Genomic DNA, 26,347 nt, shown 5'->3' on the forward strand with positions numbered 1-26,347 from the left:
CCAAAAGGTCTCGGACGAGAAAGAGGTTGTCAAAAATGCTGCGACCCGGGACAGTATAGGTCTGGTCTGGGTGGACCACGTCCGCCATCACGGACCCTAGCCGCAGCGAGATTGCTTTCGCTACGATTTTGTAATCCGTGCTAAGGAGTGAGACGGGACGCCAGTTTCGTAAATCGCGGAGGTCCCCCTTCTTCGGCAGCAAAGCGAGCACCGCTCGCCTGCATGACAGAGGGAGGACCCCGCTCTGCAAGGACTCAGCCCAGACGGTGACTAGGTCTGGGCCGAGAATGTCCCAGAACGCGCGGTAAAACTCCACGGTCAGCCCGTCCATGCCCGGAGATTTATTGGTGGGCATGCGACGGAGGGCTTCCGGGAACTCGGCCAGGGTGAGAGGCAGCTCTAGTCGGTCTCGGTCGCCCACGCTGACCGTGGGGAGTTCCTCCCAGAGCACCTCGCAAGCGTCAGGATCGGTCGGGTCCGGGGAGAAAAGGCTTGTGTAGAAGTCACGGGCCCTCCCACACATCTCCTCCGGACCCGTGAGGGGGGTGCCATCTTCCGCAAGAAGGCAGGTGACGTGTTTCTTGGCCCCCCTCGTTTTCTCCAGGGCATAGAAGAAGCGGGAGCCGCGGTCCATCTCCCGAAGGACGCGGATGCGGGATCGAACGAAGGCACCTCGGGCCCTGTGGTCCTCAAGGGCCCGGAGCTCCTCCCGCTTCTCCCGGCACGCTCCGCAGAGGGACGGGTCCTCGGGATCGGCGGCCAGGCGCCTCTCCATCTCTAAGACCTCCCGTTCCAGCTGCTCTATCGCCGCATTTCGCCGTCGGCTGGTGCCCCGAGTGTAGTCACGGCAGAAGAGCTTGGCGCGCACCTTCCCGAGATCCCACCATCGCCGCACCGAGGGAAAGGCACGCCACTGCTCTCGCCAGGCCAACCAGAACTCCCGGAAGGACATCACAAAGCTCTCGTCCTCCAACAGGCTGTTATTAAAGTGCCAATAGGCCGGCCCCGGTCTCTCTGCACGGAGGGAAACCGTTACAGCGACTAAATGATGGTCGGAGAATGGGGCCGGCCGAATGGCGGAGGAGTGGGCCTGTGAAAGATGGAAACGGGATAAATAAATACGGTCCAACCGAGAGTGGTGTGACCGATGGGCCTCCACCCGGACAAAGGTAAACGTGGAGGTGTCATCTGGGTGATGGTCGCGCCAGACGTCCACTAGGGAGTGATGGTCAACTATCCCTTGGAGAATATTCACGGCGGCCGGACTCGGTTCGGCCCCTGAGCGGTCCCGTTCCTCGAGGGTGGTGTTAAAGTCCCCTCCCAGGACCAGGCACTCATGCGAATCCAGGGTGCCGAGAAAGTCGGACACCTGCTGATAAAATTGTGGCCGCCTGGAGCTCATTTGCGGGGCATAGATATTAACAAAATTAACCACGAGCCCCTCCATACGGACTCGAAGGTGCAGCACGTGGCCCGGCACGGCCTCGTTGACCCCTAGCACCTCAGGCCGTAGGTTGGGGGAGAATAGGGTTGCTACTCCAGCCTGCCAGGTCGCAAAGTGGCTAAAGTATACCCCGTCCCCCCACTCCAGCCGCCACCTGTCCTCGGCGGCTGGGTCCGTATGGGTCTCCTGCAGGAAAACTACAGAGTACCTCCCCTCCCGAAGGTAAGAGAGCACCTGGGACCTGCGGAGAGCCATCCTACAGCCCCTGGTATTCAGGGTCGCAATAATAAGAGGCATCATACGGAGGGCTGGGAGGGTGGGGGTCTTGTATTGGCGGGGGGGTTCAGGGCCCCCGGCGGGTTGCGCAGCAACCCATGACCCATCCCGTGGGTGAGTAGATCGCTTCGGAAGCTTGCGGGCGCGCTTTCCTTGCCCCCTGCCCTCCTTTATAAGGGCCTTTGTGGCCTGGAGGAGTTGATCAAAGTCCCCCCATAGCCGAAGAGCCAGCTGTGCCCTATTGCGGGCGCCACGGGAGTGCTCTAGGAACTTCCGTAGCGCATGCCGCAGCTCATGGGGGGGTGGGGTTACAATTCCCGAGGTATTCCCTGATGAGCCTCTTAATACAGCCTCGTGGTCCGCTAAGGCAGGTAGACAGGGTGCGGACCACCGACGGGGCGTCTGACAGGCTGGGGTTATTAAATTCATTTCACGCCTTGGGGTGGAGGGGGATGGCAGGGGAAAAATTGCCACTCCTAACGGGTCGCGACTAGAAAGTGCAAAGACTGCTCCCTGCGGGGAGTCTGCAAAAGGCGGAAAGGAAATAACCCCAGGGGCGGCATTAACATTGCAGAAGGAGGGACCTTGGGCAGGGGCAGGGGTGGGGGCAGGGGCAGGGGTAAGGCTCTGGGGTGCAGGAGGCGAGCAGCTAAAGGAAAGTGCCTCCTGAGCAGAATCAAGGGTTAAGAGGGAAGGGGAGGGGCTCCCAATAATGCTAGGTGCTGGCTCCATGGTGGTTTTAGCGGTCACGGCATCAGGTGGTGGACCGCCTTCTGCAGGGTGCTCACCCGGGAAGGCAAAAACGGGGAGGGAGCATGGGGAAAGGGAGGCTGGGGTAAGGCTGCCCAGCTCGAGGCCGGCCGGCAGCAAATCATCCCCTCCCTGGGTGACCGGGGTCAAATCTAGGGCCTCAATCTCCGCATACACGGAGGAGAGGCCAACTCCTGCCACCCCGGGGGCCTCTCCTCTAGGGCCAGCCTCAACGGCCGCCTCGGGGTCCGCGTGGGGTTCGGGTAGCATCCAGGCAGAAGGGGTGTCCTCAGGAGTCTCGGAGGGGAGGGTTTCCCGTGGAGGGGGGATTCTGCCCTCCAATGCCAGTCCGTCTTCCCCTCCCGACACCGGCGGATGGATCTCGCTTGCGGCCGTGGCGGGAGGCTCGATAGCAGTGCCTCCTTTCCTGGTCTTCCGGGGGGCTTCCGCGTCGGGTGGATGCAGCGGAGCTCGAGCCTTCCGCTTGCCTCGCTTCCCCTGGACTAGGGTCCATCCCTCCATAGCATCATCTGGGGGCTGGTTAGCAGGGGTCGTGTCGGGGGGCGGAGGCGATGGTTTAGGGGTTCGGGGAGGTAGCGGTGGGGCAACATGAGGGGCGGGGGCTTCTCCTTGGGGAGGGCCCTCTCTTATACCCGATAATATCCTTGCCACACCCTCCTCCATGGGCTCTATTGGGGTGGTACTAGCAAGGGTGGAAACCCCTTGCTCGCCCGGGCATTGTAGGGAAGGTATCTCTTGGGCCCGGACGGGAGCAGCGATGGGTCGAGTAGGAGGAGGGTTGGTTTCTGGTACTGGGCAGCCAGGGGCGTCGGCAGCGATGGGGCCGATGTCCTGCCGGGTCTCGGGGGTTTCGGGTGCCCCTCCCCCTCGAGCCAAAGGGCAGTCTCTGCGGACATGCCCCGCTGAGCGGCAGAGGTAGCACCGGGCCTCTCCGGTAGAATAAAAGACCCAATAGCGGGCTCCCTCGTAGGGGACTAGAAAGGACCCCTCAAGCGCCTCTCCGTCACGCGCCCCTGCCGGTGGTAGGAGCTGCACTTGCCGGCGGAACGAAAAAATGTGACGGAGGGTGGGGTCCTTGCAGCCCAACGGGAGAGGGCTGATGACAGAAACAAATTTCCCCAGGGTGGAAAGAGCGGGTAACAGGGCAGCATTGGGTAAGAAGGGAGGAACGGAGGTAAGGACGAGGCGAACGCCCAGGTCTTCCAACGGTTCTAGGGGGACAAACACCCCCCCTACCGTCAGGCCCCTCTCCACCGCCTCCTGGGCGGCATCCTCCGAGGCTAAGAAGAAAACGACCTTCCCATACATCTTGGAGGCCGCCACAATAGCCGTGGGTCCCACCACCTTCGCCAACGCCTGCACGTATGTCTCCACGTGGGGCGAGGCGGGCACCAGGAGGCAACGGACGCCGTGCTTCCTGGTCAAGGCGGGGAAAGGGCCTCGGCCGCTGGTGATGGTGGCAGAGGCAGGGGGGGGGCGAGATGACGAGGCGGCAGGCAGCGGGGAGCCCGCTGCCGCCCGGGCATACGTCCTGGGGGCCGGGGGAGGGACAATCGCAGAGCTGGTGGAGGGAAACGCTGGGAGGGGCGCCACGGTTGATGACGAGGCTGCAGCGGTGGGGGCAGCTCCCGCCATGGAGGGCTCAGTGGTTTTAGCGGGGCCCTTTCCCTTCCACCCGCCCTGGCCCTTCTTGCGAACCGGGGGGGGTTTCCTAGTATCTGGGGGGGTGGTGGGTGCAGCAGCAGCAGCAATCACCCTGGTGCCTCCTGCTACCGGTGCCCCAGCAGGGGGGGTGGCAAGTACCTTAACAATAGTAGTAGGGGGGGGACCTTGGGGGTTGGGCAGGGGTGGTGGTGGGGAAGGGACAACTAATTTTATTAAAGCAGTCTCGCCCCTCTCGTTCCCCGCCATTGTGAGCAGGGAGAGACAGGGAGACACCGGAAGGAGGAGGGGGGAGGGGAGAAGGCAGAATAGCCCCTCCCTCCGCTGGCTGCGGACGGGAAGGGAAAAAATGCTGAGGGAGGGGGGCTGGGAGGAAGGGGGGAACAAAATCGGGGTCCAGTAAAAGGGGCAAGTTGTAGGATAAGCAGTCCGGGGGGGGGTGCAGACCCACACACGTTTGTCCAAAGAGTCTCGGTTGGTCGGTTGTTAGGTCCGGTCCGGAAGGCAAAGTTCAAAGCAAACAGCTGGATCCGAAGGGAGATGGCAGATTGCCAGCAGGGACAGACTGCGGGGGGGCCGTGACAGTTGTAATAACGATGGGGGGGTAGGGGCACCGATGGATCGGGGGTGGGGGTCTCCACGCCACACCCCCTGTGCCGCCACAAACGCAAGTAATCACAGTCAAACTCCCCCCCACGAGAGCATAATTCAGAAAGTTACTCAATCTCACGGCCTCCGTCACGATGATTTATATTATTTCTTCTGTCCGATGGAATCTCCGTCTCCGGCTGTGTTGGCTGTGTTCCAAGTCCTCCGGTATGTTAAGAATGCTATAAGGTCCGAGCTACTGGCGAAACGGCTGGGTCTGGGGGTTTCCACTCCCCCCTCCGGACAGCAAAATCGGCAATCTTCCCCCCCCTCCTCCGGGGGCTCAGCTGAGGCAAATAGCTGCGCCTGAAAGCAGGCGTGGGGGGGATGGCCGGCGAAGGACGTAGACAAAAAAAAAAAACACAAAAAATGAAAAGAAAAACAAAAAAGCGTCTGACCCGGTCGGGGGGGACTAAGGCAGGTGCAAAAAGTAAGAAAAATCCGGGCCAGGGGGCTTTAGGAAAGAACAGAAAGCAGATAGCTGAGGAGCAAGCAAAAGACGTTCCGTTTCCTAACAGGGAAGGTTCCAGAACAATCGGGAACCTTCTGGAGACAATTAAGACAGGCTAATTAGAACACCTGAAGCCAATCAAGAAGCTGCTAGAATTAGTTAAGGCAGGCTAATCAGGGCACCTGGGTTTTAAAAAGGAGCTCACTTCAGTTTGTAGCGTGCGTGTGAGGAGCTGGGAGCAAGAGGCACTAGGAGCTGAGAGTGAGAACGCGGACTGTTGGAGGACTGAGGAGTACAAACGTTATCAGACACCAGGAGGAAGGTCCTATGGTGAGGATAAAGAAGGTGTTGGGAGGAGGCCATGGGGAAGTAGCCCAGGGAGTTGTAGCTGTCACACAGCTGTTCCAGGAGGCACTCTAGACAGCTGCATTCCACAGGGTCCGGGGCTGGAACCTGGAGTAGAGGGCGGGCCCAGGTTCCCCCCAAATTCTCCCCCCAACTCCTGGTCAGACACAGGAGGAGTCGACCTGGACTGTGGGTTCAGAAAAACGGCCAAGCTGAGGGCTGCCGTGAAGCTCCAAGGCGAGCAAATCCGCCAATAAGCGCAAGACCCACCAAGGTAGAGCAGGAACTTTGTTACACCCTCTATGGCCAGGATGAAAATGAGATGGAAACTAAAGTCACTAAGAAGCAGAGACACAGCAGTTGACTACCAAAATTTACAGGGATGCAAAAGTGATTGCACCTCACTGGGAAGAGCGGGCAGCACTGATTCAAAATATAGCCGGGGGAAGGAAACAGTCCCTGAGAGTGCCAGATTTATGCTGTGGAGAAACAGAGCAGCCAACTGCGAGTACATATAGTAAAACCAGCCACTGGAGACAGGCTTGTGAAAATGTTCTTTCATGCAAGTGCTGAGACCATGTAGGTTCATTTCAAAAGGAGGAAATGAGGAACATGACTCCCCATGGAACCAGAGAAATGAGGACCAAGTCAGAAACAGAAAGGTAGTTCAGAGGGGAAGCATAAGGAATATGGCTTCATTTTAAACCCAGATGCTGAAGACACACTGATATTGGTTTATGACCTGGGGATGAGCCAGGTATACAAGGAGCCACAGGAAATATATCTTTAGGAAGCCACCTCGGGCTGAGAGTGGGGAAGTGCATAAATCCTGAAAATTATAGTCAAGGGTTGCTCCAAAAAATCGAATTGTGCCTTTTAATTGAACTACAGTGACTTTAATTGGATCAGGATAACAACAATAATAAAATAAAGCCACGCTACAAAAATAGATGGTTATCGTCTGAGAGACTCGGTCATTTACACACTACATCCAGTCTCACTTAATTTATGGGTTCAGTCTTCAACCAGCTTCAGCTGTTACTGCTTCCAACTGACAAGGGTTCTTTTGAGCTCAGCATCCAGGATGTTTGAGATCTTAAAAGTGCAGTAAACGCCCTCAGTGCTTGAAGTTCCACATGTAACCCACATGTCTTGTACTGCAGCATTTGATTCATTCTTTTCCCCCTCAAGGAAAGGGAAAGAAGCAGTGGGGAGGAGACAGAGTTTTCCAAGCTAAAATCCTTGCATCTCGGCACATGTGCAGAGGACAGAACAACAAAGCTAGAAGGTCCCAGAAACATCTAGAAGTCGGGCATGACAGTTACTGGATGTGTTCAGTAGTGGTTTCTGAAGCACTATAGAAAGTTTGCATTGTGGACAATCCATGTGGCAGGTCACACCCAACCACTCTCCCAGAGCTGAGCCAGTCAGAGAGCACAGGGCTAGTGGTGGATGAGGGAAAGGTTATAAATATAGGCATTACAGACCATTCTGTGGGTTCAGTGACTGGTCCACCCAGGACCAAGAAATGAGTCTGCTGTGAGGGGTGGCTCCCAGTGCCCGTACTTCTCTGAGTACAGGTGAGTGTCATTCCAGCTTTCCTTAGGGAAGCACTCCTTTAGGATAATGTTTGGTCCACTTTTATTTTGTGGACCTAGAGGGAGAGTTGGGAGGGGAGCGTATGTCAACCCTAGGTTACGTCTACACAGCAGTGAGGGGAGGTATAATTCCCAGTGGGGAAGACAAACACACTAGTTCTCCTCAAGCGAGTATGCTACAATAACCGCATGGCCACAGCAACTCAAGCAGCAGCCCCGGGCTTGCCGCACAAGCATAATCCTGCCTCACTCCCTGGATATGTACTCGGGCAAGCTAGCCTGTGCTACCATGGGCACAGGGCAGTTATGAGGTGCTAACTAATGCAGAGCTAGTGAGTGTATGTCTCCCCACGCTGGGAATGACACCTCCCAGCTGTGGTGTAAATGTAGCTCTGGGAGCTACAGAGTTTGTGGAACATACATTTAGCTCTTTGCCAACAGCTTTAAACTAGGATTCGGTCTTAAAGCGACCAGGCAGAGCTGAACAAGGAAGGGCTGGTACATCCTTACCTGGTCTCAGGATATGTCTACTCAGAAGTAGATGTCTATGTACATCTACCTGAGTGATTCCCAGCTCAGGTAGATGTACATGTGCTACCTCTGCTTGAGCTAGCATGCTTAAAATAGCAGCATGGCGAAGGCCTGAATGCCTACCCAGGGTATCAGGCCTCCATAGCCACACTGCTATCTTTAGCACACTAGCTTGAGCCCAGCTGGCTTGTGTTATCTACCCATGCTGGATAAAAATACCCTTATGGGATGAAGATAACATCCTATAGAGCAAGAGTCTTATAGAGATCCAGGGAACAAGTATTTTATATGCTGAGCCCAATCCCTGTACCACTTTGGATACAGGCTACAGGTTCCTGTTTCACGAGCAACTGAGTGACCAGTCAGCTATTCACCCAGAGGCTGGAATGCTACTCACTGTAGCATTTGTTTGCTGACAGGGTTCTGAAAGGCTGCCCTGAGATGCCGTTTTTTTTCCTCAAGCTCTGAAGCGTCCAGGTGACACACACTAAGTCTTATGACAGGTTTCAGAGTAGCAGCCGTGTTAGTCTGTGTTTGCAAAAAGAAAAGGAGTACTTGTGGCACCTTAGAGACTAACCAATTTATTTGAGCATAAGCTTTCGTGAGCTACAGCTCACTTCATTGGATGCATCTGATGAAGTGAGCTGTAGCTCACGAAAGCTCATGCTCAAATAAATTGGTTAGTCTCTAAGGTGCCACAAGTACTCCTTTTCTTTTTACTAAGCCTTATGGTCACTCTGAAGCCTGAGAACTCATCTGGCAGGGAAGATCTGAGGGGAATGTGTTTGTGTATGCTAAAGCACAGAAGTGTCAATGTTACATGGAACCCTTCCAATGAAAATTGAAGTGTGTGACAGCAACAAAGAGGGGCGGGGGAGGATGTATGAGGAACACCAGAAGATTTACTATCTAATACTTTTTGTTTAAAAGTTGTTCACAGTATTCTGAATACTATTTAAAATGTTTTCTGTAGGCAGGAAACATTTGCTTTACTAAAGAAACCTGTAGGTACTCTCTCTTTGAAGTTCCCTGGGAACTACTAACACCTACTTATCAAGGTTCTATATACAATAGCCCTGAGGTTGAACTATGTGTAATGCTTTCTGAAATGTGGCCCATTTCAACTTAGCTACTTTGTCACTCGATTTAGGGACTTTTTGGTTTCCCTAGCGAGAAAATAAGTGTCAAAGTGACCAGTGACAAATCTAGTGACTTTCACTGCCACTTACAGTGATATTCAGAAAAAGAAGTCACCAATAGTGTTAATAAAATCCATTCCGTTCTCTTCTTACTACATTTAGCCCTGGTCTACACTAGGACTTTAGGTCGAATTTAGCAGCGTTAAATCAATGTAAACCTGCACCCGTCCACACAATGAAGCCCTTTATTTTGACTTAAAGGGCTCTTAAAATCAATTTCCTTACTCCACCCCTGACAAGTGGATTACCGCTTAAATTGGCCTTGCCGGGTCGAATTTGGGGTACTGTAGACACAATTTGACGGTATTGGCCTCCGGGAGCTATCCCAGAGTGCTCCACTGTGACCGCTCTGGACAGCACTCTCAACTCAGATGCATGATCGTCTGCCATTGCTCTGACGCAGGGAGGGGCGACTGACGACATGGCTTACAGGGTTGGCTTACAGGGAGTTAAAATCAACAAAGGGGGTGGCTTTACATCAAGGAGTATTTCAAGCAGGACTTCACGGAGGGTTCCAATAAGAAATGGTGCACCTAAGTTATTGTTCTTATTGGAACAAGCAGGTTGGTCTGGCCTGTGATTGATACATGGCTAGATTTACCTCGCTGCACCTTCTCTGTGAGTGACTGCAGTGTGACCTAGAGGAATGAGCCCCTGGGCAGGGGCGGGGAGGTTGCAAATGAGTACAAAACAAATCTGGTCGATTTCTTGTTTTGATCCACTCCATCTATCTTTTACATCTTTGGCTGGCAGCAGACGGTGCAGAAGGTCTGCATGCCATCCACATCTCATGGCTGCTCGGCAGAAGATGGTACAGTATGACTGCTAGCAATCCGTATCGCCTGCTTGCTCACCATAAGACGGTTCAATAGGACTGACTGCAGGACTAAAGAGAATGACCTGGTCAAGTCACTCCAAATTTAGTCCCTGTGCCCATGTCTGCCCAGGCGCTCCTGGCCGACGTGGCCAGGAGCACCTCGGACACGATGATGACGGCTACCAGTCGTATTGCACCATCTGCTGCCAGAAGGCAATGGATTGCTGCTACTGTGTAGCAATGCAGTACCACGTCTGCCAGCACCCAGGAGACATACGGTGACAGTGAGCTGAGCGGGCTCCATGTTTGCCGTGGTATGGCGTCTGCACGGGTAACTCAGGAAAAAAGGCACAAAACAATTGTCTGCCCTTTCTTTCACAGAGGGAGGGAAGGGAGGGAAGGGGGCCTGACGATATGTACCCAGAACCACCCACGACAATGTTTTAGCCCCATCAGGCATTGGGATCTCAACCCAGAATTCCAATGGGCAGCGGAGACTGTGGGAACTGTGGGGTAGCTACCCACAGTGCAACACTCCGGAAGTTGACGCTTGACTCAGTACTGTGGAAGCACTCTGCCAAGTTAATGCACTTAATGCACTTAGAGCATTTTCTGTGGGGACACACAAACACTCGAATATATAAAACCAATTTCTAAAAAAACGACTTCTATAAATTCGACCTAATTTCGTAGTGTAGACATACCCTTAGTTGAATGCCAAGTTATGTCCCAATTGAGCATATACTTGGAAGGAACCGCATTCTATTGCGTCTTGGGCTGCGCTCACTATAATCTCCTATCAAGGAAAAGAAGTCTGTGGAGGCTAATTAAAAACTTTGCTAAAGCCAGGCGCACTTTGGAGAGAGCAGCGCATTAGCCAGAGCTTGTTTTTAGCTAAATGTAGTAGTAGGTAGCACACCCTGTCATGCAGGGAAAGATAGCTAATGAAGTGGGCAGGGCAGGGGCGGTAGGTTAGTTGGTGAGGCAAGCCGCACGGATGGAAAGTGAGGTGGGATAAGACAGGGCCATGTGCCTCAATGGGGCAGTGGGCACCGTATCTCCTGGGATGAAGCCCTTACTACAGGATCAAAGGTGGAGCTAGCTTGGTTTTGGCTCCCCTTTACTCCTTCCCCTGGCTGGCCTGGGGTTAACTGCCCAGCTGCGGGGAGATCGGAAAGGGGTCCAGCTGACGGATTATTGTTTTTAAATCTACTTTCTTGGTTCCCTGCAGCACCAAGCTCAGGTCAGGTGAATGCCCTCTTCCCCCTGGCTCTGGGCTCTCCCTTTCACTAACCTGTTGGCTCAAATCCAGGCTGTCAAGGAAGGGAGGCTCAGCTGAAATTAAGCAACTCCCCAGAATTCCCTGTTGAATTCTCTGGACATTTTGTTTAGTGATATTTTTTGACTCCTTTTGGCTGCTTGAACAGCTACATTTAGCAACTTCTCAAGGTTTGTCTGGTAACTGCCCACAATGTGGAGTTGGCAACCCTGCAGTTCTGTCCCCAGAGGGGAACTCCCCTTGTTCCTCCCTCCAGGTCCTTCCCCATCTCTGAGTTCCCAGCTCTATTTAAGCAGTGCTTACCTTGCTTCACCACCACAGCTGGGTCAGTCTTTCTAATTAAAATCCATTATGCCCAGCTGGAGTAACTAATTAGCCCTTCTATTGTCAGCTCATCAGTGAGGCGGAGGGACAGCTGCTAACATCTGAGCAGGGCTGAACCCAGCTTGCCTCCAAGAGCTAGTCAGCTGGTGACAAGCAGTTTGCCGTGGCTGCCCAGGGGAGACGGCCCACACACCTGAGGAGCCCTGCAACCTGTTGTGTGCTGGGTCACAATGTCACTCTCTGAAATTTGGCTGGCAGCCCTCCATCACGACAGAGAGGCAACCAGGCCAAACCTGAGTGACGCTGTGACCTCATGCAATACCTGAAGTGGGGACCTGGGCCCAGAACCATGGGACAGGAGTCACCACCAGGTGGTGAGTGCTGTGGGAGTTTGCTCTCCATGCCCTGTCTGCCCTGTATTTTTGTTTGGAAGAGTTTGGGGGGTGAGGGGTCCATTTCCGATTTTGTTCCCAGACCCCCAAAACCTCTGCCAAAGCATACAGCACAGAGTGAGTCTTAATAAATTTGGGGCTCGCATTCTGAAGGCAATGTCGTTTTGCTGCTGAAACAATGACTAAACATGTCTGTATCATGACCAGATTTATATACGGCTCATGTTGGGTGTCAAAGGACGTACACACAGTGCGCTGACATCAGTGTGGCTGCTGAAGGTACGTCTACATTGCAATACAAAACAATCTCTCCAAGCTCAGGTCAATCAACTCAGGCTTGTGGAACTCAGGCTGCAGGGCTAAAAATATCAGTGTAGATGCTTGGGCTGGGGGTCAGGCTGGAGCCCAGGCTCTGAGACCTAGCCCCCTTGTGGGGTTTCAGAGCCCAGGTTCCAGCCCGAGCCCAAATATCTACATCGCAATTTTTAGCCCTGCAGCCAAAGTCCTACAAGTCTGAGTCAGCTGACCTGGGCCAGCCACAGTGTAGCCATATTGCAGTGTAGACTTAGTCTCTGAGTGCAAGTCAAGGCAAAATTTAGCCCATAGTTACTATTATGTATAGTGGACTAAATAGTAAACCCTTACAAGCCATGTGTGAGTCAGTGCAAATTCTGTGACTGCATGAAGTTTTGTCAAATGTGAATGTCATACGCTACATTACAGGCACCATTGTTTTCTGTGCCACGCTTTTTTTTTTTTTAATAGACCAAAATGAGTTGATTTTATTGTCTTTCTCTCTTGGTTTTAAAATAGCCTGTAAGTATCTTGCGTTGTCACCATTGGAATGTTTTGCGGTTAAAGCAAACAGTGTATTTCCTCCTCTGTGGTTGAGAATTGTGGAGCTGCCTTAAGTTGGATGTAGGAGGAGATGGAGAATTCATGTGTGCAAGATCCCTAGCACCCTCAAATCCGGATTCCCACAACTGATTGTTTACTTGTGAAATTCCCAGAGGATGGCAAACTGCACTGTCAGTTTGGAGAAATTAAGGTCTGAGATCACCAATGCTTTTGATCAGATTTTACCATGAACATTGTTAAAGATAAGCGAGTGCTGTCCAGGAGCCAACGTTGTTGGCTAAGTCCATCCAATACAGCTGTCCGTTAGGCTCTGATCCAATGCTCATTAAATCAATGGAAGTTTTTCCATTGTCTTCAGGGGGAGTTGAATTGAGCCATTAGTGAACACATATTTGTTTTTCTCTGTCTTTATGTACATTAAATGAATAATTCATGGTGGTGTGGCCCCATTATGCAGAATGCCAAAAAGGCCTTTATACCACCATGTTGTGTAATCTGTATATGACATCTTTTTGTGAACATTTTAGTTACAAAATATATGATTGGTTTTCATATCCCTGATCTTAGAAAGCCAGGTTTGGTCAGCACCTGGAATGCAGCTGCACAAGCCTTAGCAGAAGAGGCAGAAAGATCCCATTTCTGGCTCTGGGGAGTCATAGATTCATAGATACTAAAGTCAGAAGGGACCATTATGATCATCTAGTCTGACCTCCTGCACAATGCAGGCCACAGAATCTCACCCACCTACTCCTGCGAAAAGCCTCTCACTGATGTCTGAGCTATTGAAGTCCTCAAATCATGGTTTAAAGACTTCAAGGAGCAGAAGATCCTCCAGCAAGTGACCCGTGCCCCATGCTACAGAGGAAGGCAAAAAACCTCCAGGGCCTCTTCCAATCTGCCCTGGAGGAAAATTCCTTCCTGACCCCAAATATAGCGATCAGCTGAACCCTGAGCATATGGGCAAGATTCACCAGCCAGATACCCAGGAAAGAATTCTCTGTAGTAACTCAGATCCCACCCCATCTAACATCCCATCACAGGCCATTGGGCCTATTTACCATGAATATTTAAAGATCAATTAATTACCAAAATCATGATATCCCATCATACCATCTCCTCCATAAACTTATTGAGTTTAATCTTAAAGCCAGATAGGTCTTTTGCCCCCACTGCTTCCCTTGGAAGGCTATTCCAAAACTTCACTCCTCTGATGGTTAGAAACCTTCGTCTAATTTCAAGTCTAAACTTCCTGATGACCCATTTATATCCATTTGTTCTTGTGTCCACATTGGTACTGAGCTTAAATAATTCCTCTCCCTCTCCGGTATTTATCCCTCTGATATATTTATAGAGAGCAATCATATCTCCCCTCAACTTTCTTTTGGTTAGGCTAAACAAGCCAAGCTCCTTGAGTCTCCTTTCATAAGACAGGTTTTCCGTTCCTCGGATCATCCTAGTAGCCCTTCTCTGTACCTGTTCCTGTTTGAATTCATCCTTCTTAAACATGGGAGACCAGAACTGCACACAGTATTCCAGGTGAGGTCTCACCAGTGCCTTGTATAACGGTACTAACACCTCCTTATCTCTACTGGGATGCATTAGGCAAGGTATTTCCAAGACCGCATTAGCTTTTTCCATGGCCATATCACATTGGTGGCTCACAGTCATCCTGTGATCAATCAATACTCCAAGGTCCTTCTCCTCCTCCTTTACTTCTAATTGATGCGTCCCCAGCTTATAACTAAAATTCTTGTTATTAATCCCTAAATGCATGACCTTACACTTCTCACTATTAAATTTTATCCTATTATTATTACTCCAGTTTACAAGGTCATCCAGATCTTCCTGTATGATATCCCCATCTCTCTCTAAATTGGCAATACCTCCCAGCTTTGTATCATCTGCAAACTTTATTTGCCCACTCTGACTTTTTGTGCCGAGGTTAGTAATAAAAAGATTAAATAAGATTGGTTCCAAAACTGATCCCTGAGGAACTCCACTGGTAACCTCCCTCCAGCCTGACAGTTCACCTTTCTGTATGACCTGCTGTAGTCTGCCTGTTAACCAATTCCTTATCCACCTTTCAATTTTCATATTGATCCCCATCTTTTCCAATTTAACTAATAATTCCCCATGTGGCACAGTATCAAACGCCTTACTGAAATCTAGGTAAATTAGATTTACTGTGTGTCCTTTGTCTAAAAAATCTGTTACTTTCTCAAAGAAGGAGATCAGGTTGGTTTGGCATGATCTACTTTTTGTAAAACTATGTTGTATTTTGTCCCATTTACCATTGACCTCAATGGCCTTAACTACTTTCTCCTTCAAAATTTTTTCCAAGACCTTGCCTACTACAGATGTCAAACTAACAGGCCTGTAGTTACCCGGATCACTTTTTCCCCCCTTTCTTAAAGATAGGAACTATGTTAGCAATTCTCCAGTCATACGGTACAACCCCTGAATTTACAGATTCATTAAAAATTCTTGCTAATGGGCTTGCAATTTCATGTGCCAATTCCTTTAATATTCTTGGATGAAGGTTATCTGGGCCCCTGATTTAGTCCCATTAAGCTGTTTGAGTTTTGCTTCTACCTCAGATATGGTAATATCTACCTCCATATCCTCATTCCCATTTGTCATGCTACCGTTATCCCTAAGATCCTCATTAGCCTCATTAAAGACTGAGGCAAAGTATTTGTTTAGATATTGTGCCATGCCTAGATTATCCTTGACCTCCACTCCATCCTCAGTGTTTAGTGGTCCCACTTCTTCTTTGTTTGTTTTCTTCTTATTTATATGGCTATAGAACCTTTTACTATTGGTTTTAATTCCCTTTGTAAGGTCCAACTCTACTTGACCTTTAGCCTGTCTCACTTTATCCCTACAGTTCTGACCTCAATAAGGTAGCTTTCCTTGCTGATCCCTCCCATCTTCCACTCCCTGTATGCTTTCTGCAGGGAGAACTTAAACCCGCCCCAGTGCATGACTGAAAGTTACCTGTCCTGCCCCTTTATTGTACTGGAAATACTGGTTAGGAGCCAACAGGCTGAGCAATTTTCATTCCTACTAACTTCAGGGTGCGCAGTACCCTAAACTCCCCTTGAAATCAATGGGCATTGGGGGTCCTCGGTGTGTCACGGGGTGCTCAACAGAGAGGTTCTGAAGACCTCAGGATCTTAGGTTGGAAGCTCTTTGGGGCAGGGAGTGACTTTGTTGCATGTGCTGTAAAGCACTGACCACATTCTCAGCACATTATAGCTAGGGCGCTACCTAGGGTGGCAACTTTCTAATTTGTGAAAACCGGACACTGAGTGCCGGAACCTCCCCCACCCCCTGCTCCACCTCTTCCCTCCAAGGCCCTGCCCCTTGCTCCACCACTTTCCCTTGGGTCCCTGTCCCTGCTCCTCTTTTCCCCCCACTGTCACTTGCTGCTCTCTCCACCACCCTCACCCTGCCAGCCAAGCAGGGCTCTAGGGGTGGAGCGGTGACTGGAGCAGGATGTTGGAGAGAGAGCCATGCTCCAAGGGTGAGTAACTGGGGCAAGATGGGGGAGGGAGAGCTGCACTTCGTGGGTGGGGGGTGATTGGGGCAGGGCGGGGGAGGGAGAGCCATTCTTGGGGCAGGACCTCTGCCACAGTTTGTGATCAGTGGAAACACTTTAGCTGGAGATCCCTCAGTTCAGAACGGAAGGGGTCTGCTTGCAGAATGTTTCCTGGGGGGGACCCTGGTCTCTGTAATTCCAACCCCTGCCCCCAATCTCCCCTTGGTTCAGAATAGCCAAATCCATTCACCCACAGGGAATGCCGCAAAACCCATCTACTTTAAGGTGCTCTGGGCCTTGTGCCACATGGCAACTCCTATGAGGCCAGACAAACTCACTACACCTAACACATTATCTACAAAGAATGTCATGTAAGGTATCAAATAAAAGATATCACACTCCTCATCATAAGCCTTGTGAGATGTATACATGCGCGTCAGGCAAGAAGTTGTAAGTATGTATTAAAAATATGTTTAAACCATGTAACTAAGCACGGTTGATAAACAAGTTTTTCCCAGACAGAGGAATGTTAATTTACCCGTATATCTAGATCTGCAATGAGGCGACTTCTCATCTACCCATGGCACTAAAATAGTTGCATTGAAGTGACGGCTCCAGAATAAAGAGTCAAACTGAAATGAAACGGAAGGAAAAAAAGCTATCAGCCAGTGGTGCTGATGGGAAGCAGCACTGGCCAGGGGCTTTAGGGAGTAGAAGGCAGCCTCTGTGCTTTTTGAATAAAGCCTTCATCTTAGTTTAGAGGATTGGGCTGCAAATAATGTTATGATCAAACAGTTGTGTTTTCTCATACCCATGCCAATGAAGAGGTGGTGCGTCGTGCCAAAAATAACTGCCATCTACTTAATATAGCTGGCCTTGGATGACAAGGGAAGAATCTGGCTTCATTTTATTCTTCTGTGATTGGTGAGTCCTTGGTTGTTCCTAGTCACAACCAGCCTTTGCAGATTGGCCAGAGAGAGAATCATCAGAGCTAACAGATCTGGCATTGTCCCTTAATGCTCTTAAGTGTCATCTGAGTTTTCAGTAATTCCTAAATCACCTTGAACCTCTTCATTCTGCTTTGAGGTAACACGTTATCTAGCAGGAAATAAATTGTAACCCCCCACATTCTCCCTTTGCTGGATCCATCCTCCTGTCGCTCTAGCATAATCATGTGGCTCAGACTCTAACAGAGAGATTCCTAGATATTAAAGCCAGAAGGGACCCACCTTGTGATAATATAGTCTAGCCTCCTGCATAACACAAGCCATAGGAATTCCCTGAATCAGTTCCTGCCTCTGTTCTCTTTCACATCCCTTCCTGTGCAGTAGATTACCCTGGTGGCACCTGTGGTTTCCTGGAATCTCTCCTTTGCTTTGTGGAGCTCATTGGTCCATGCAATGGTGGATGCAGAGATTGCCACACCGCCGTCTCTGGGTGGGATGCCTTTTGTAGGCTCAGGGTCCCAGGGCCACTGAACTCATCTCATTTCATATCTCTCTGGAAGAGCTGCTTCTGCCACCACTGCTGCAAGAAATAAGGCCACAATGACACATTTCTTGGTTGACACTTTATTTTTGTTTCTATTTCCAGTCTGACTGCTAAATTAAAATGGATTTAAGGCTGAGAGCCATATCAGTAATTTAGGGTAGAATATATTACAAGGGTGTTGTAATTATGCCCAAGACAAATGGTACAAACTCAGGGAATTCAGAGTTAAGGCTGAATTTATTAGAAGTACATGTAACGAAATGCACAGTTAGAGCAGCCAAAGAATCTTATGCTTCTGCAGAGACTCCACTAATTTAACTATGGAGTTATTGTGCTGTGAACGTATATAGCCTCACTGGCATCTGACTGCCACCTCCCAATGAGACCGGCCATGCGACCTCCAAAGTGCCATGTGCCATCAGATGGTCTGCGTGTGTGTGTTCTCTCTTTGTGCTGTCCCAGCTCTGCGCAGATCTTGCTCGAACTGCCCAATAACCACAGACTCAGTTGTAGTGAAGGAACTTTGTCAGGTTTATTGTTAACGAAGCATGGTCCTAGTATCCCATAGACTCTACAGGACCATTAACACATGTATGCTCGTCACAATGGACCAGCTCAGTCAGTGGCAGGACATTCCTCTGCTCCCTAGGCTGGCCAAGGACACTTCCTATGAGACTCCATTTTATATAGCAGTACAAACAAGTTACGTATTGCCTCTCTGACATGGTCATTTACCACCCTCTACCTTGTACGTGTTGGTTCCATTAAACATCTCTATCCATCACACTGTCATCCTGACTTTATCTTTAATAAGGGTCAACATGGTCCTGTTATCTCCAAGGAATGTGTTTGTACCCACTTGCTATTGGGGTGTTCCAGTACCATCTTTCAGGAATGTGTTTGCATGAGTGTCCTCTGCCTAGTACTTCCTAGGAATATGTGTTTTTGCAATATCAGCCCTGTTCTTACCAGATTCTGTGAGCTTGCAAGCAGGCAGAGCCTAACTTATACTAGCTTTGCTTCTTTGCTAGGTAGTATAAGGGCCCGACTGTCAATCAAACCCTAACCCCACCCCTTGACCCCTGCCCCTTCACCGGAAGTCCCACCCCATGGGGTATTACTTCTGGGGTCAAGGCTGCCACATAACCGGAAGCAAGGTGTGTCATGTGACCCCTCTAACAACTCCTCCCACTTCCCTCTACCAATCAGGAGGGGTTTCACCCCTCTAGGACTGCCCCGAGAGGAGATTTGACCAATCAGGGCAAGTTCTGGGGCGGGGTGTCCTCTCCAGAAGTGGGTCATGTGACCCCTCTAACAACTCCTCCCCCACCCTCTACCAATCAGGATGGGTTTCGCCCCTGTAGGACCGCCCAGAGAGGAGATTTGACCAATCAGGATGAGTTCTGGGGCGGGGTGACCCGTCCGGAAGTGATTCGTGTGACCCCTCTAACAACTCCTTTCACCAACCTCTACCAATCAAGCCACACTGAGAGCAGATCTGACCAAAATCGGGCAGGTTCTGGGATGGGGTGAACCGTCCAGAAGAGGGACGTGTGATCCCTCTGCCAATCAGAGCACCATCACCCCATGAGTCCCAGCATCGGGCAGAAGAGGCCATCTTTTACCAAGAGCGTGTGTTTTAGAAATCGCGGAAACATGGACTTCTTCACCACCCCCGTGAGAACTTCGGACTTTGTTTTAGCCCCAAGGGTCTTTGACAAACCGCAGAGAAAGCGCTACATCAGCGAGAGTTCCGAGGAGGAGGAGCGGGCGACTGAGGGGAGCCTTTGGCTCAGCCATTGATGGATACACTGGAACCCGAAACCCAGCTGCTTGTGAGGCACCGCGATGAGCATGATGGCCTCTTGTCCATCCCCCTGGAGGAAGAAGGCAATCGCAGCTCAGGGGAGTCACTAGTGGACAAGCTGAACGGAAAAGACAACACTCAGGTAAATGAATGTTTAAGAAGTGACGGTCGAGGGTTGGAGGTGTAATGGGGCTAGGAACCAGGGATTGTGTAAATCAAAAACCAAGCAGTGGGGTGATTACACTGTTTCTTTTCTGAAAAAAAAAAACCTCTCGACAGCTCGACGATGCCTTTCTAGAGGACCCGGAGACCCTGGACAGCGTTGCATCAAGCAGCGAAGATGAACCGGGCCCACCTTGTTTTTGCTCAACGCCGATACAAAATGTTGAAGAGGACTCCGAGGATGACGGCAATGAGGAGTTTAGGAGGAGGCTGGCATGGAACTGACTGAGCCAGTGCCACGTCGTGAGCGTAAAAAAGTCAGGCGGACTATTGTATGCGTTGCTGTTTATGCTGTTCTTAATCACTGTCTTAGGGAAAAGTTTTTTGAAGATTGTGAGGGCTGTGTCATAGATGCACCAGGCCAGCTGCACCATGACTGTGTGACTTGGACTTCAGTGGATATAAACTGCAAGCTCTGGGGCCTGTGTGCTGAGCTGTGTTTGGAAAGCTTATTAAACACTATTATTGCCATAGGTTATGCTATGCAATGTCTGTGTCTAACCCAAGAACATTTAGCGCAAGGGGTGACCTTGATAAATGCTGTGCAATTCAGTGGAGACCCTGACCATGTTTTAAAGAAAATGACCAAACCGGAAGATGCCCGCTTAGAGCGTTATATTGACCACCTGGTCCGCACGAAAAGTTACAGAACCCTGCTTAAGAAAAAGCCTATTTGTAAGAAATCTAAAAGGATTAAGTTATAAAATGGTGAGGGGCCGAACATGCGATATAAAACTTGGTAGCTGTAAATTAAAAAAAAAATCTATTGAAAAGGGTTTTGTGATTGTCTGTATTTCTGTTAAAAGGTCCTTAAGGGAGCTTAAAGTTTGTTTTTTTTTCTTTTTTTTTTTAATGGAGCATCTTGGTTTGTTTTCAAGGAGCTGTATGTCTTTTAAATAAAAAAATTTGTTTGTGAGAACCTAGTTCTTGTGTCTTTTGTGTAAGAGAGACCCATTTACAGCAAAAAAAAGCTGAAATGTATGTTGTGGGAGGGGAAAAAATATCCTAAAAATGTGTTTACAATAAAACAAACAGGGATGGTTCAGACATGTGGTTGAGTACAATAGAGCTGACTTACTCTGTTGAACTGAATGGGTTTAACCACCCCCCTCACTGAATAGCCAGGGTGACTGTGATTACTCACCCTTGTTGCCACAGGGTTAATTTTGATGGGAGTGCACCCATAGTAAGGGAGGTGGGTGGCTGAGGATGGTGAGTTCTGATTAATATGAAATGAAATAAAACCTCAGGAGTTTGCAGATGCTATTGGACAGTTTAAATATAACCCCTGGAGTTGGCAGAACTCTATTGGACAGTTTAAATATGATGCCAGGAGTTGGTGGAACACTATAGGCCAGTTTAAATATGACCCAGGAGTTGGTTGAAGGCCATGGGGCACTTTTTCTAGAAAGCACCCCCACCCCACCAAACTTTAAGCATGAAAGAAGCATGTTTTTAAAAACAAACAAACAAAAAAACAAACAAAAAAACCCCAAGCCCCTAGACATTCATTGATATCTGCAAAGAGCCCTTCACTTGAAATAGTTACTGTAAGAAGGCACTACGGGGGGGGGGGGGGGAGGGGTTAACTCTGAAAGAAAAAAAATGTATATATTATATAATGCCATTCTTTGGCCATGCTGTCTTAGTAAATAATGGTGCCTATCTTTATTGCAGTGTGATCTGTTTAGCATGGAACCAGTAACTTTAAGTTGCAGTTCATCACCAGGCCAAGGAAAAAAACATTTTTAACTGTAGTTGTGCTTAATAACTTCAGGTATTACATAGGTTGAATAGGATTTAGGGGGTAATACTAACTAACATTTTGGCTTGTTTTTTTAACCCAAAGGCCCCAAGCACAAATGGCTGGGGCGGGGCGGGGGACAGAACAACCGGGGGTCTTTTTAAAAGCATGTGGGTTTATTGAAAAGTATTTTGGTGCAAACAGTGTTTTAAACTGCTGGGGGGTGTGTGTGTGTGTGTAAAACATAGGTGGTTTTTAAAAAGTATATGTCTACAAACTGATGGTAATGGTTTGTTTCTTTTGGTTTTACTTTGCAAAATGAGATGTATTTTTTAAAAAAATATTTGTGGGGGTTGTTTTTAAAGTGGTAGAAATAAACTCAAAACCTGTGTTTGTTGTACAGCCTGAAATGGATTATTTTGTTTTAAAGCTATGACTTTTTTAAATAGAAAAAACACCCTAATGAATATATATTTTTTTATTTTAAAATTTACTAGACAGTTTCATGTGTTTTATTAGAATGTTGTTTGCTTTACAGTACGGTCAAAACATGAGGGGGTAAAAATGCTCAAAAGAAAAGGAAAGAGACAACTGAAAAGAAAAATTCACCAGTATCAGTGACGGATGGATGGATGAAGCTGGGTAAATATATTTTGCTTATTAGTCTGGTTAATTTATGAGGTTTTTTATTTTAGTAAATACTTAGGTGTGGGTGAGAAAGCTGGCAAAGTTACATTTTTGTAAAATGCTTTTTTTCCCCCCTGCCCCAATCAGGCATGTGCAGCCCTTCTGACAAGGCTGCAGTGGGAGCTACAAGTATACCTCCCCGAGAACCACCAAAGAACTGGAGTTGTGTTTGCATGGATGTTTTTTACCAGAGTGTTTTGTTTTGTCCTTGGGTTTGACGTATATGAGGTTTGGACTGGCCTGATGCTTCATCTGCACTCTTGTGCTGTTTTGCGTTGTTAAAGGTCTCAAAGCAGATCCATGTGGAACAGTATCAAATACCTTACTGAAATTGAGGTAAATTAGATCCACTGCATTTCCTTTGCCTAAAAAATCTGTTACCTTCTCAAAGAAGGAGATCAGGTTGGTTTGACACGATCTACCTTTTGTAAAACCATGTTGTATTTTGTCCCAATTACCACTGACCTCAATGTCCTTAGCTACTTTCTCCTTCAACATTTTTTTCCAAGACCTTGGATACTACGTTGCCTCTTTCTGATTCTTTGGAGTCTTTTGGCCAGTGATAACATGGATGACTGAGATCTCAAGGTTGCATCTGTAAAGGCAAAATGCAACACTTAACAGAGGCAGCACTGTTCACACCAGACAGCGCAATGATTCCCCTGTACTTAAGGGCAAGCACAGTCTACACAATAGCACAATTTGCCCGTGCCAAAGCAAGCACACATAACCCATGGGAGCCCCAAAATGGTGAGTAAGCACAGAGTCAAGCGTGACTGATTGTTTCACGGCTGTACTGTCCTCTGGATTTCTGTGCCTTGGGGAGAGCCAACAGAGGCAGGGGGCCCCTATACTGAACACTGTCCCCACATTTTCCACAGGAGTTAGTCCTGGAAGATATTTCACTGCTGAGGGTGACCTGGGAAGCAAGGGAGGGTATTCTACTGCAATGCGGCTTCCACCATGGCCCATATGCAGCTTGCCTGTATGCAGCAATGGTCCCCCCGGCCCCTCACGGCACAGTGGTGTGGACAAGTTAGCCTTACTGTGACAAGGACCAGAGTGGCTATCCCAAGAAACCTGTGCAAACGCATTGCCCAAGTTCTGGATGAGACCTTTGAAGAGATCACTGAGGCTGATTACCACAATGTGAGAGAGCGCATCAACGCCCTATTCCGCATTCAGGCATGCATGCAGCCCTAACCCTCCTTGCCCCAAGAGCCCACACTGAATAACTTCCTTCCCAAAATAAAAGCCGCTTACCAGGAACCTCCTCTGGTGTTTCTCCTTCCCCAAGCACCGGCTGCTGCGACTGGCCACCTTCCTCCTGGCTTGAGAACAGCTCCTGACTGCATGCATCTAGGGATTCTGGGATGTCTTCCTCCGCCTCAGCACCCTTGCTCCCGCTTTGCTGCTCCTCCTCCTCCTCCTGCCTTGTTGAACTGGGCTCTGAAGTGTCCATTGTGGTACTCAGAGTGGAGGTGGGGTCGGCCCCAAGTATCACGTCCAGCTCTTTGTAGAAACAGCAGGTTGCAGGAGCAGCACCAGAGTGGCTGTTTGCCTTGCGGGCTTTGCGGTAGGCATTCCGCAGCTCCTTCACTTTAACCCTGCACTGCAGTGCGTCCCGGTCATGGCCCCTTTCCATCCTGTCCCTTGATATCTGCCTGAAGGTATCATAATTCCTACGGCTGGAGCGCAGCTGGGACTGGACAGCTTCCTCCCCCCAAACACTGATGAGGTCCAGCAACTCACCATTGCTCCATACTGGGGATTGCCTGGCGTGTACAGGCATGGTCACCTGGAAAGATTCACTGAGAACACTCCATGCCTGGCTGAGCAAACAGGAAGGGGATTGACAAAATTCTCAAAGAATTTAAAGGACAGGTCGGACGGTTGGTCACCTGAGGGCCGGGCAGTAGAGTTCAAAGTGATGACCAGAATGGTTAGTACAGGCATTGTGGGACATTTCCGGAGGCCATTCAGAGCGCACTAACAGACCAGGGCATCCACACTGGCACCGTGGTGCTCCAGCGGGGGCACACAAAACGTTATTCCACTTGCCAAGATGGAGTACCAGGAGCGCTCTAGCCCCCGAGTCAGAGTGCTGTACGTGCCTTGCCAGTGTGGATGGGTAGTGAGCTAGTGCACCCGGGGCTCCTTTAATGCGCTCTAACTCGCAAGTGTAGCCAAGCCCTGAGTCTAGATTTCCTGGTCTCGTGATTTCCCAGTGCCAAGCTAAATTAGATGCTACAGCATCTGGTTTAAATTCAGACGAGCACATCTGGTAGAGATGGAGACTAATAGCTCATAGGTATAAGCATTCCCTCCACTGAAAGGGCATTCCCACTTTTTGGGCCTTACCCAGCTCCACCTGTAGTCAATCAATGGCAAAACTCACTCACTTCAATGGGAGCAGAATAAGGCTTTGTCTTGGTGTTTTACTGGGTTCATCTCTGTGTCTGGATTCCCAGAGACGACTGAAGGCCTGAAGTGTGCTTTACTGCCCTGAGATTGTTACCTTTGCTCTATGATACAGACTTTGCCAGAATTATCCATGCCTTTGTCACCTCCAGGAAGGTGCTTTTGCCCTGCTTAGAGTCACCTTTGGCAGAAGCTGCACCTAGTGCCAAATGTGGCCATGCCTGCTTTTGAGTGGGGTCTTCCTTGTCCCCTGTGCACACTATCTCTAGGTGCTCTGATCCACCACCACAGCTCCAACTACCATTGCCAATCTCCCTTTCTACTGATAAACTACCCATACCCTCCAACACACAATTGCATAACAGTCCCCTCTCGCTGCAGACACAAATACAAACGAAGGTAAAAGGAATGAAGAAATCATCTCTGCAATGTGCAGCCTGCAGATAGTCTCCTTCTAGCTTTACTTTTGATATTGTTATGCTGAGAAATGCTGGTGACTGCTTGGATCACAAATCTCTTTGACACTGGAAGTATTTGCACTCAACTGTCAGGATGAGTTAATCAGAAGTCCCCTCCCCCCAAGACAAAAGGGGGGTTGTGAACCCCCCAGGAATTTGGGGGAGAGGTTGTTTGGCTGAGTACTGTTTGTGTTATACATGTGTTTGTGAGCGGCAGAACACACAGGGGGACCAAGAGGCAAAAAGCCAAGCAGCAACTTGTGAACTCAGCGTTACCCTGGAAAAAGTCAGTGAGCTTTTGGGTCTGGCATTGGATAAAGAAGCTTGGGTCTGTAAGCTAAGAAACTGCTCCTTTTTATTCTTGATTCCTCCTGCATTTGGAGGAGCCGGACCTTGTACATTCCTTTGTTAATAATCAAGACTGCATCAAAGAAAATACCAGCCTCCATCAATTTCTACTTCCAGCTGGAACACTTAGAGGAGAGGAAAGTGATCAAGAACAGTCAGCATGGATTCACCAAGGGCAAGTCATGCCTGACTAATCTAATTGCCTTCTATGATGAGATAACTGGCTCTGTGGATGAGGGGAAAACGGTGGATGTTTTGTTCCTTGACTTTAGCAAAGCTTTTGACACGGTCTCCCACAGTATTCTTGCCAGCAAGTTAAAGAAGTATGGGCTGGATGAATGGACTATAAGGTGGTTAGAAAGTTGGCTAGATTGTCGGGCTCAACGGGTAGTGATCAATGGCTCCATGTCTAGTTGGCAGCCGGTATCAAGTGGAGTGCCCCAAGGGTCGGTCCTGGGGCCGGTTTTGTTCAATATCTTCATAAATGATCTGGAGGATGGTGTGGATTGCACCCTCAGCAAGTTTGCAGATGACACTAAACTGGGAGGAGAGGTAGATACGCTGGAGAGTAGGGATAGGATACAGAGGGACCTAGACAAATTAGAGGATTGGGCCAAAAGAAATCTGATGAGGTTCAACAAGGACAAGTGCAGAGTCCTGCACTTAGGACGGAAGAACCCCATGCACCGCTACAGACTAGGGACCGAATGGCTCGGCAGCAGTTCTGCATAAAAGGACCTAGGGGTAACAGTGGACGAGAAGCTGGATATGAGTCAACAGTGTGCCCTTGTTGCCAAGAAGGCCAATGGCATTTTGGGATGTATACATAGGGGCATTGCCAGCAGATCGAGGGATGTGATCATTCCCCTCTATTCAACATTGGTGTGGCCTCATCTGGAGTACTGTGTCCAGTTTTGGGCCCCACGCTACAAGAAGGATGTGGAAAAATTGGAAAACGTCCAGCGGAGGGCAACAAAAATGATTAGGGGACTGGAACACATGACTTATGAGGAGAGGCTGAGGGAACTGGGAT

This window comes from Lepidochelys kempii, chromosome 13 (assembly GCF_965140285.1).
Source record: "Lepidochelys kempii isolate rLepKem1 chromosome 13, rLepKem1.hap1, whole genome shotgun sequence".
NCBI classification, from domain to species: domain Eukaryota; kingdom Metazoa; phylum Chordata; order Testudines; family Cheloniidae; genus Lepidochelys; species Lepidochelys kempii.